The sequence below is a fragment of the Zalophus californianus genome, chromosome 9 (assembly GCF_009762305.2).
Source record: "Zalophus californianus isolate mZalCal1 chromosome 9, mZalCal1.pri.v2, whole genome shotgun sequence".
NCBI classification, from domain to species: Eukaryota; Metazoa; Chordata; class Mammalia; order Carnivora; family Otariidae; genus Zalophus; species Zalophus californianus.
Genome location: NC_045603.1, coordinates 109,456,594 through 109,466,233, shown reverse-complemented (window position 1 = coordinate 109,466,233; position 9,640 = coordinate 109,456,594). Strand labels below are relative to the sequence as shown.

At 35.0% G+C, this 9,640-nt stretch overlaps 1 pseudogene; it reads left to right on the top strand.

The window, feature by feature from the left end:
- Positions 1–2,674: 2,674 nt before the first annotated feature.
- LOC113923013 lies at positions 2,675–3,458 on the top strand (annotated as a pseudogene).
- The last annotated feature ends 6,182 nt before the right edge of the window (positions 3,459–9,640 follow it).

The following is a 9,640-nucleotide window of genomic DNA, read 5'->3' as shown; positions in this document are numbered from 1 at the left end:
ACACATTTAAAAAATTTAAAAAACGGGACTCAAATGAAATACACATATAGTAAAAGAAATCCATTCGAATTGAGAGAGGAAATTAAGGGAAATGCTTTACTCTGATTATGGAGTGTGTATTTTTGAACAGTAAGCATATATTAAAGTATAATTAGTGTAATAAAAAGCACTATTAAAAGAAAGAAAGTAATCCCTTACATGAGAGAATGCTATGATATTTATACACCTTTACTTTTATCGCTATACATTACTTTGAGTTAATAGTATGAAAAAATATAGAAGTAGAATAGAGAAAAAAACACAATCACATGTGTTCACCAAGTCCTACAAATTAATACTGTCTTGAGAATTTTGCATTATTCCTTAGACAATTAGATCCATCCTGGGATGTTTTCAAATAAAAACTGGAGATCTCTGCTTTAGAAAAATAAATAAATAAAAATGCAGAGTTTATCTGAACAAAGAAGATGTCCCTGATTAAACAGCAGAGTTTTGAATTCCTTGTTCCTCTTGGATAGACCTCCCAGGAGTACTTTTTATTGATGTGAATCATCTATCTGATTGTTCACAGGGATTTGTCAGTAAAATGCCAAAATACCTCCTTTTGATCAGTTAGGCCAGAGACCAGAAGACATCCAATATCACTGTCATTATTTTTGCTCCTAGAAAGACGGCAAAATTCTGGGGATATTTTAGTCCTGCCATGAAATTTAAGATAATGCTGAGAGCTAAAGAAACTGTGGGATACCCCAAAAGATATTGTTACTTTAGGCTTCCAAGCACCTAGAAGTCTATTTGTAAATATTGGTTGAAGGAGAAATAGAAAAAAGGGAACGAGAAAGGAAGGGAAAGGGAAAGGAAAGTTGATGGATGCCAATATTTACACAAATTACTTTGAATGGAAATGACAATTTAGAAGTAGCCTTATTACCACCCTCAAAGTAAGCAAACTTCTTAGGACACGGTTTTCTCTTCTACACCCCCAAAACGTATTCTGTACCTGGTATTGGCCTAAGAAGAATCCAAGGGTTTATCAATAAATGTAAATGATGTGATACATGGAGATAAAAAAACCAAGTACTCATATGATGTACTATAGACACTTTAAAGGTATGTTAAAGTTGAGTTCATTTTTTGCCCCTAACATATGCCAGTTTTAGGTCTTAAAGTCATATATGTCCACTCTACACAAAACGATCTCATGATTTTTCAGGCAGCAAGTAAGAAAAGGGGGAAAGGGAAAGAAGACTTTTGGGAGAAAAACTGCGGTTGGAGGAGTGGTCAGCGGCAAGGAATAGACCTGAAATGCAGGTAGCCTGGTAATTACAGAAAGATCAAGGAACTATACATCTCGGTAAGTAGTCAGATTACATTTAAGAATCTGCAGCCAGGAAAGTCTGATTCTGTCCACGATTCAGTAAATGATGCAAAACTAACTGTCCTATTGAGAATAACTATAAAACTGGACAAAATATATGAGGCAATTGTTGCAGGAATTGAAAACCAGTTAGTGCCAGCCTGCTATCCCTAAGAGAAGATAGACTTACAATCATGCCAGCTCTCTGCTGAGGGAAAGTGTCCTGACTGTGGCACAGGGAGCTGGAGCCCAAGCAAAGCATGATGATCTTTCTGAGTGGAGAAAGTAGAAATCAAGTATAAGGCATTTAAAGTCACTAGAATCTGTGATGCAGGGCCCTGGGAAGGACAGCCATGCAGTGGAGTAGATCCCAGAAGTCTTCATGTGGTCTCTCCACAAGTTCTTGGCTGAGGGTTTAGGGGAGTATGCACAAGGTGAGCGGTGAATGGCTTACTGGAGAGTAGAAAGCAATAGAGTAGAAAGTGTAATTGAGTTACCAGAATTTGAGCAATGCTGGAAGATGTTGGCGTTCTAGTCCTGTAGGAGCGGAAAGACCTTGCTAACACTTTGGCATCCATTTGACACTACAGAAAAAGCGCTTGTTTTAGGAATAAGAACCATATCCCAGAGGAAGGTCTACCCCAGATATGACCTTAAAAAGTCTAAAATGAAACCATCTCTACACAAGTTCAACTTGATTAGTTAGTAATTGGATGGTCTACCAGAATAAAAATCAACACTTTCCAGGAAAAAGATATCAGAATCTTAAGACTCCAAGATGTATCATCTATGCTGTTGAGAATGCAATAACAATTACTAGGTATGAAAAAAAAAGCAGAAAAAATGTGACCAATAGTCAAGAAAAAAGCAGATAATGTATCTCAAGGTGAAGCAGATGTTGGAGTTAGAACACTAACATTAAAACAGATATAATAAATATGTCCAAGTATTTAAAGAAAATATTGTCTTAATTATGAATTGTTAGAGAATCTCAACAGAGAGATGGAAACAGAAAAAGAAAGAAAAAATGAAATGGAAATCTTGAACAAAAGACTACAATGGCTTAGGATTTTTAAAATTCATCAGAAAGAATTAATGGTAGACTGAAAATAAAGTAAGAGTCAGTACCAAGAAGACAGATTTATAAAAATAATCCAATCTGAAAAATGGAAAAAGAAACAGGTAGAAGAAAAGCAAAGATCCTTGGAAATCTGTGGCACAATATATAATTTCTAATTTCTATTGGAATTGAAATTCCAGAAGAAGTGAATGACAATATTATAAGAAACAAAGAGCTCTCTCCTTCAGATATCCAAGATGCCAAAAGGAAAGAAGACTAAGGGGAAGAAGGTGGTGCCCACCCCTGCTTTCATGAAGAAACAGGAGGCCAAGAATGTGGTCATTCCCCTGTTGAGAAAAGGCCCAAGAATTTTGGCATCAGACAAGGCATCAGCCCAAAAAGGACCTCACCCCCTTTGTCAGATGGTCCTGCTACATCAGGTTGCAGGCACAAAGGGCAATTCTCTATAAATGTCTGAAAGTGCCTCCTGTGATCAACCAGTTCACCCAGGCCTTGAACCACCAGCTCCTCAACTACTTAAGCTGGCCCACAAACACAGACCACAGACAAAGCAAGAGAAGAAGCAGAGATTGTTGGTCTGGGCTGAGAAGAAAGCTGCAGGCAAAGGGGATGTCCCCACTAAGAGGCCATCTCTCCTTTGAGCTGGGGTTCATACTGTCATCACATTGGTGGAAAACAAGAAGGTTCAGCTGCTAATGATTGCACATGATGTGGATTCCATTGAGCCGGTTGTCTTCCTGCCTGTCCTGTGTTGTAAGATAAGGGTTCCTACAGGAGGAGGCCAGCCTGGGGCATCTGGTCCGTGGGAAGGCCTACACCACTCTCGCCTTCACACAGGTTAACTTGGAAGACAAAGGAGCTCTGGCTAAACTGGTGAAAGCTGTCAAGACCAATTATAATGACAGATATGATAAGATCCACTGTCAGTGGGGAGACAATGTTCTGGGTCCAAAGTAGGTAACTCACATTGCCAAGTTGGGAAAGGCAAAGCCTAAAGAACTGGCCACCAAACTGGGCTAAGTGTACACTGTTGAATTTTCTGTATATAAAAGTAATAAAAAGGGGTTCCTGGTTGGCTCAGTTGGTTAAGCATCTGACTCTTGATTCAGAAATCATGGTCATGGGATCGAGCCCCGAGTCGGGCTCTACACTCAGCAGGGTATCTGCTTGGGATTCCTTCTCCTCTCTCTCTGCTTCTCCCCCTGCCCATGCGCATGTTCTCTCTCTAAGGTAAACAAATAAGCCTTTAAAAAAATAGTGATTAAAAAGTTCTTTTTCAAAAAAAAAAAAAAAGAATGGATGACTCAAATGTTCCTAGATTTGATGGAAAATGTCAACTTACATGTTCAAGAAGCTCAGTGAACCATAAGCAAGATAAATGCAAAGTAAACCACATTAAGATCATTATAGCCAAATTTCTAAAAGTCAAAAATACAGAAATAAGCTAAATTAAAAACAGTTACATACAAGGGAAATAACAACACAAATAAAGCCTTATTTCTTATCTGAAACAATGAAATCAGAATACAGTGGAACAAGATTTTTTTAAATGCTAAAACAAAAATGAAATATAATAAAAAACATGCAGAATTCTAAAATACATTCTAGAAAAGATATCCTTCAAAATTAACATAAACAAAGACATTTCAGATAAGTGAAAACTGAAAGAATGTATTCTGATAGAACTGAGTTATAAGAAATGATTATGGATATTTTTAAGCTTGAAAGGAAGTGATACCACATGGAAATTTGGGTCTACAGGAAAGAATGAAGACCACCAAAAAATGGTAAATGAATGAATAAATATAAAAGGCTATGCTTCCTCTTCCTTTTACAATTTCCTAAATGACAGTTGATCATTTAAAATGAATATAATAATATTATAAGGTAGGGTTTATTCATCATGTAGAAATAAAAGTATGACAACATTAACACAAAGATTGGAGAGTAAATGGAATTATACTGGGGCAGGTGTATTATATTTGTTCACTGTGAAATGTGAAGAATTAGATGTGAAGTGTGAAGTGGAATGTGAGGTTAAGTGTGAAGTGGTATAATATTGATTCAAATGGACTTTGATAGGTTTGGGGTATATTGTAATCCCTTACTAATCATTTAAAAGTAATAAAACCCAATCATAATCATAATTACATTAAATGCAAATGATCTCAATGCTCAAATAAAAAGGTTGAGATTGTCAAAATAAATTTGGAAAATGCAAGACCCTACTATATACTACTATACAAGATGATTTTCGATAGATAAAGATACAGTCGAGGTTGAAACTAAAAGGATGGAAAAAGATATACCATGAAAACTATAAACAATGTAAAGCAGGCATGGCCAAATTAAGGTGAGACCAAATTAACTTCAGGGAGAAGAGTATTACTAAAGATGAAGAACAATTTATGCTGATAAAAAAACCTAATTCATCAGGAATATATAATAATCCTACATGCATATTGACCTAATAGCATACCTTCAAAAAACACAAAGCAAAACTTGGCAAAAATAAAGGGAGAGATAGACAAATTCACATAGTTGAAGATTTCAACATTCTCTCGCAGTAATTATTAAATCATATATATATGATTATATAATTTATAATAATAATAATATATGATATAATATATAATTATAATAATTATAGTAATATATTTATATGCAGTAAAGATACAGAAGATCTAAACACAATCAACCAATCTAAATTAATAGGCATTTATAGAACACTATGAACAACTTCAGAATGTACATTCTTTTTGACTGTACCTGGCTCAACATAGATCATATATTGAGCCACAAAATAAAATTTGACCAATTCCAAAACATTGAAATCTTACACTATATGATCTCTGACAATAATAGATTAAGTAAGAAATGAAAAAGATACCTAGAAAAGCCAAAAATATTTGGAAAGTTAATAAGGTATTTCTAAAAAATCCATGGACTAAATTTTTAAAATTACAAGTGAGAATTTTAAATTTGAATTGATTTATGAGGAAAACACGGCACTTCAAAATTTGTAGGCTGTAGCTAAAGAAGTACTTCAAGTGAAACTCATCATTTTAAATGCCTTAATAGAAAGGAGAAAAGAATTAAAATCAACTCAGTTTTGACTTTAGTTAAGAAAAAAGAAGAGAAACTGAAAGTGAGAGTAAGAATAAAAGAAATAATAATAAAACTCAATGGAATCAAGACAAACAATAGAAGATATTAACAAAGCCAAAATTGATTCTTTCAAAAGGCCAACAAAATGGGTAAGTCCCTAGAAGAAATAATCAACAAATGGCGGGGAGGAGTATTGCCAATCTTGGCATTAAAAGAAGAAGGTAATCTTACCATAGATCCTACAACCATTATAAAGGCAATCAGGTAATATGATGACAAATTATTATGATAAATTTAATTATTTTGAACAAGTGGACAAATTACGTGACAAACACCACTTACTAAAACTGATTAAAAAATTAAAAGTCTGACTTGTCCTGTATCTGTTGGACAAATTGGATTTCTAATAAAAAATCTTCCCACAAAGATATATTGATTCCCCAACAATTTCATTGGTGGGTTTTATCAAACTCTGAAGTAAGGAATGATGCAAATATGCACAAACTCTTAGAAACTAAAAGAAGAGGGAACAATTTCCAACTCATTTAAAAAGTTTGGAATAACTGAAACACAAAGACCTGACAAAGAAATTGTAAGGAGAGAAATTTACAAAACAGTATCAGTCATGAACATAAACATAAAACAGTATCAGTCATACAACCTACCAAGACCTTTGCAAAATATTAGCAATGTGAATTCAAATATATATATTCAAAAGTGAATTCAAATGTATATGTGTATATATATATATATATATATATATATATATCACACACACACACACACACATATATATGTATACACACACACAAACATATGCACACAAAATGACCATTGTGACCAAATGGAATTATTCCCAGAAATCAAGTTTGGTTCAGCATTAAAAATTAATACATAAGCTGTCTGGCTTCAGCTAAGAGAGTTAGAGAAATGGATAGAGCTTTGCTTCCACACTTACAATTAAGGGGAAAAAATAATAAATCACTGACCAGACAAAATTAATAACTTTTCTTGAGCTCATTGGATAATTGGCATGGCAGGGCAAGGGAATAACCTCAAATCCAGGGAGAGACAAGTGCCTACAAGAAGAAACAGAATTCATGCACTTGCTTACCAAGAACAAATGCCACTGCCTGCCATATAAGTCAGAAAAAAAATTAAACTTAAAAATTTTAATGAATTACTCAAGGCCACATATGGGTGTGAAGTCTCTGGGTAGTAAACATAGAGGGATTTTCACCCTCTAATAGTCCTTTCCTCCATGGACACCACCAGGAACTCAGAAGATAGAAGAGACTCTTAAAAAAGTTGTGCTGACTGGGGTAAGGGAGTAGTAGCCACTGCTGAAACTCTGCCCAGATTCATCTCCAGTATCTCTTCTGTGGAAAAAAAGCTCTAATCTGCAGGAAGAGGAAGAATAAAAATTGCCAGTTAACGGTACTGGAGAAAATCTAGCTGAAGGAAGAGAAAGGAAAACTAAGTAAGTAAAACTCTACCCTGGGAGAGTGCCAGAAGTCAATGCTAGGTCTAGGACTATAGATGGTAGAGGGGCAGGGTACCTGTAAATGCCACACTCTCAAGATTCAAATCCACAATTCTTGCCTCATGCTGAAGCTTATTGAACAATGGAGAATGCCCCCTCCACCAGTCTCCACCACTGTGTTAACAAGTATTGAGTAAAAGTAACATATATCTGTGATCACTCCAATGAGACAGATTCTCTCTGGTGAACAGAGAGAAGGAAAACTCAAAGTCAAGTGGAAAACTGAGAAACATTGAGAAACATTGAGAAAAAAAGTCCTGGCAAATTAGCTCATTTTCTAACACAGGTATCACTAAAGGAATTTGAGACCATGGTGCACTGGGAGATGATTATAACAGCAACAACCTTCAAACACAGCCCAGACTCCTGACAATATTAACACAAAACCCTACATTTAGGCTATGAAAGGCCTAGCATGAACAACTATACTCCAACAAATTAGATAACCTAGAAGAAATGGATAAGTTCTTAGGAACTTACAACCTACCAAGACTGAATCATGAACAAATAGAAAATCTGAACAGACCAATAATGAGTAAGGAGAGATTGACTCAGTAATCAAAAACCACCTGAGAGAAAAAAACCAACACCAGGTGGTTTCACTAGTGAATTTTTTACTAGTGAACATTTAAAGAAGAATTAATGCCTAATTTTCTCAAACTCTTCCAAAAAATTGCAGATGAAGGAATGCTCCCAAACTCATTGTATGAGACCAACATTACCCTGATACCAAAGCCAGATTGGGACACCAGAAAAGAGAACTACAGTCCAATATCCATCATGACTATGGATGCAAAAATGCTCAACAAAATTCTAAGAAACTGAATTCAACAGCACATTAACAGGATCACACACTGTGATCAAGTGGTATTCATCCCTGAGATGTAAGGGTGTTTCAAAATAAGCAAATCAATAAACGTGATATGTCCATTAAGAGAATGAAGGAAGAAATCGTATGATCCAATCAATAAATGCAGAAAAAACATTTTACAAAATTCAACATTCTTTCAAGATAAAAACTCTCAATAAATTGAGTATAGATGGAACACACATCAGCATAATAAAGGCCATATAGGAAAAACTCACAGTTAACATCATACTCAATGGTGAAAGGCTGAGCACTTTTCCTTTAAGATTAAGAGCAAGACAAGTGTGCCCACTCTCACCACTCCTATTCAACATAGTACCAATAGTGTTAGCCAGTGCAGTTAAGCAAGAAAAAGAAATAAAAGACATCCAAATCAGAGAGGAAGAAGTAAAATTGTCCCTGTTTGCAAGTGACATGATCTTATATACAGAAAACACTAAACTCCCCACCAAAATACTATTAGATCTAATTGTTCAATACTATGGAGGTTTCTCAAAATTCTGGTCCAGCAATCCCATCTAGGTATATATCCAAAGGAAATGTAATCACTTCAAAGAGATATCTACACTCCCATTTTATTGCAGTATTATTTACAATAAGCCAAGATATGGAAACAACCTAAGTATCCATTCACAGATAGACTTTAAAATGTGGGTAAATGTACACAACAGAATGTTTTTCAGCCAAGAGAAAGAAAGAAATCCTGCCATTTGTGATGACATGGATGGGCCTTGAAGGCATTATGGTAAGTGAAATAAGTCAGCCAGAGAAAACAAATACTGTATGATCTCACATGTGAATCTAAAAAAGAAATAAATAAAAGTTAAGCTCATATAAACATAGTAGAATTGCCAAGGGCTGGGTAAATGGGGAGATATTGGTTAAAGAGTACAAACTTCCAGCATAAGATGCATAAGTAATGGGGATCTAATGTTTAGCATGATGACTATAGTTAATAATACTGTGTTATACACTTGAATAGATCTTTGGTGTTCTCACCACAAAGAAAAAAATGTAATTATGTGAGGTGGTGTATATGTTAACTAACTTTTTTATGGTAATCACTTTATAATATCTATGTATATGAAATTATCACATTTATACCTTAAACATATACAATGCTATATGTCAGTTTTATTTAACTTAAGCTGGGGGAGGACTAGCAGCAGAAATGAGATGCTTATCTCCAAGCATAAAATTTATTGACCTCAATATGCAACCATCACAATCAGACTAAGACATGACACAGATGTGGAATTTAAAATAACTTATTAATATATTAAAGGATTTAATGGAAAGATAGACAACCCTACAATATCAAATAGGTAATGTCAGCAGAGAGAAGAAAACTATGAGAAAATTAAGTGGAGTGGGAGATACAGGCTTTCAGTTAGGGTATCAATAGGTCATGAGGATCAAAGGCACAGCATAAGGAATATAGTCAATGGTATTATAATAGTGTTGTATGGTGACAGATGGTAGCTACACTTGTGGGGAGAACAGCATAACATCTAGCCTTGTTGAATCACTATGCAGTACACCTGAAACTAATGTAACACTGCATGTCAACTATACTTCGATAAAAAGAGTAAAATGGAAATGTTGGAAAACCAAAATAACAGAGACGAAGATTGTCTTTCATGGGCTCCTCAGTAGGCTTGATACAGACAAGGAAGGAATCAG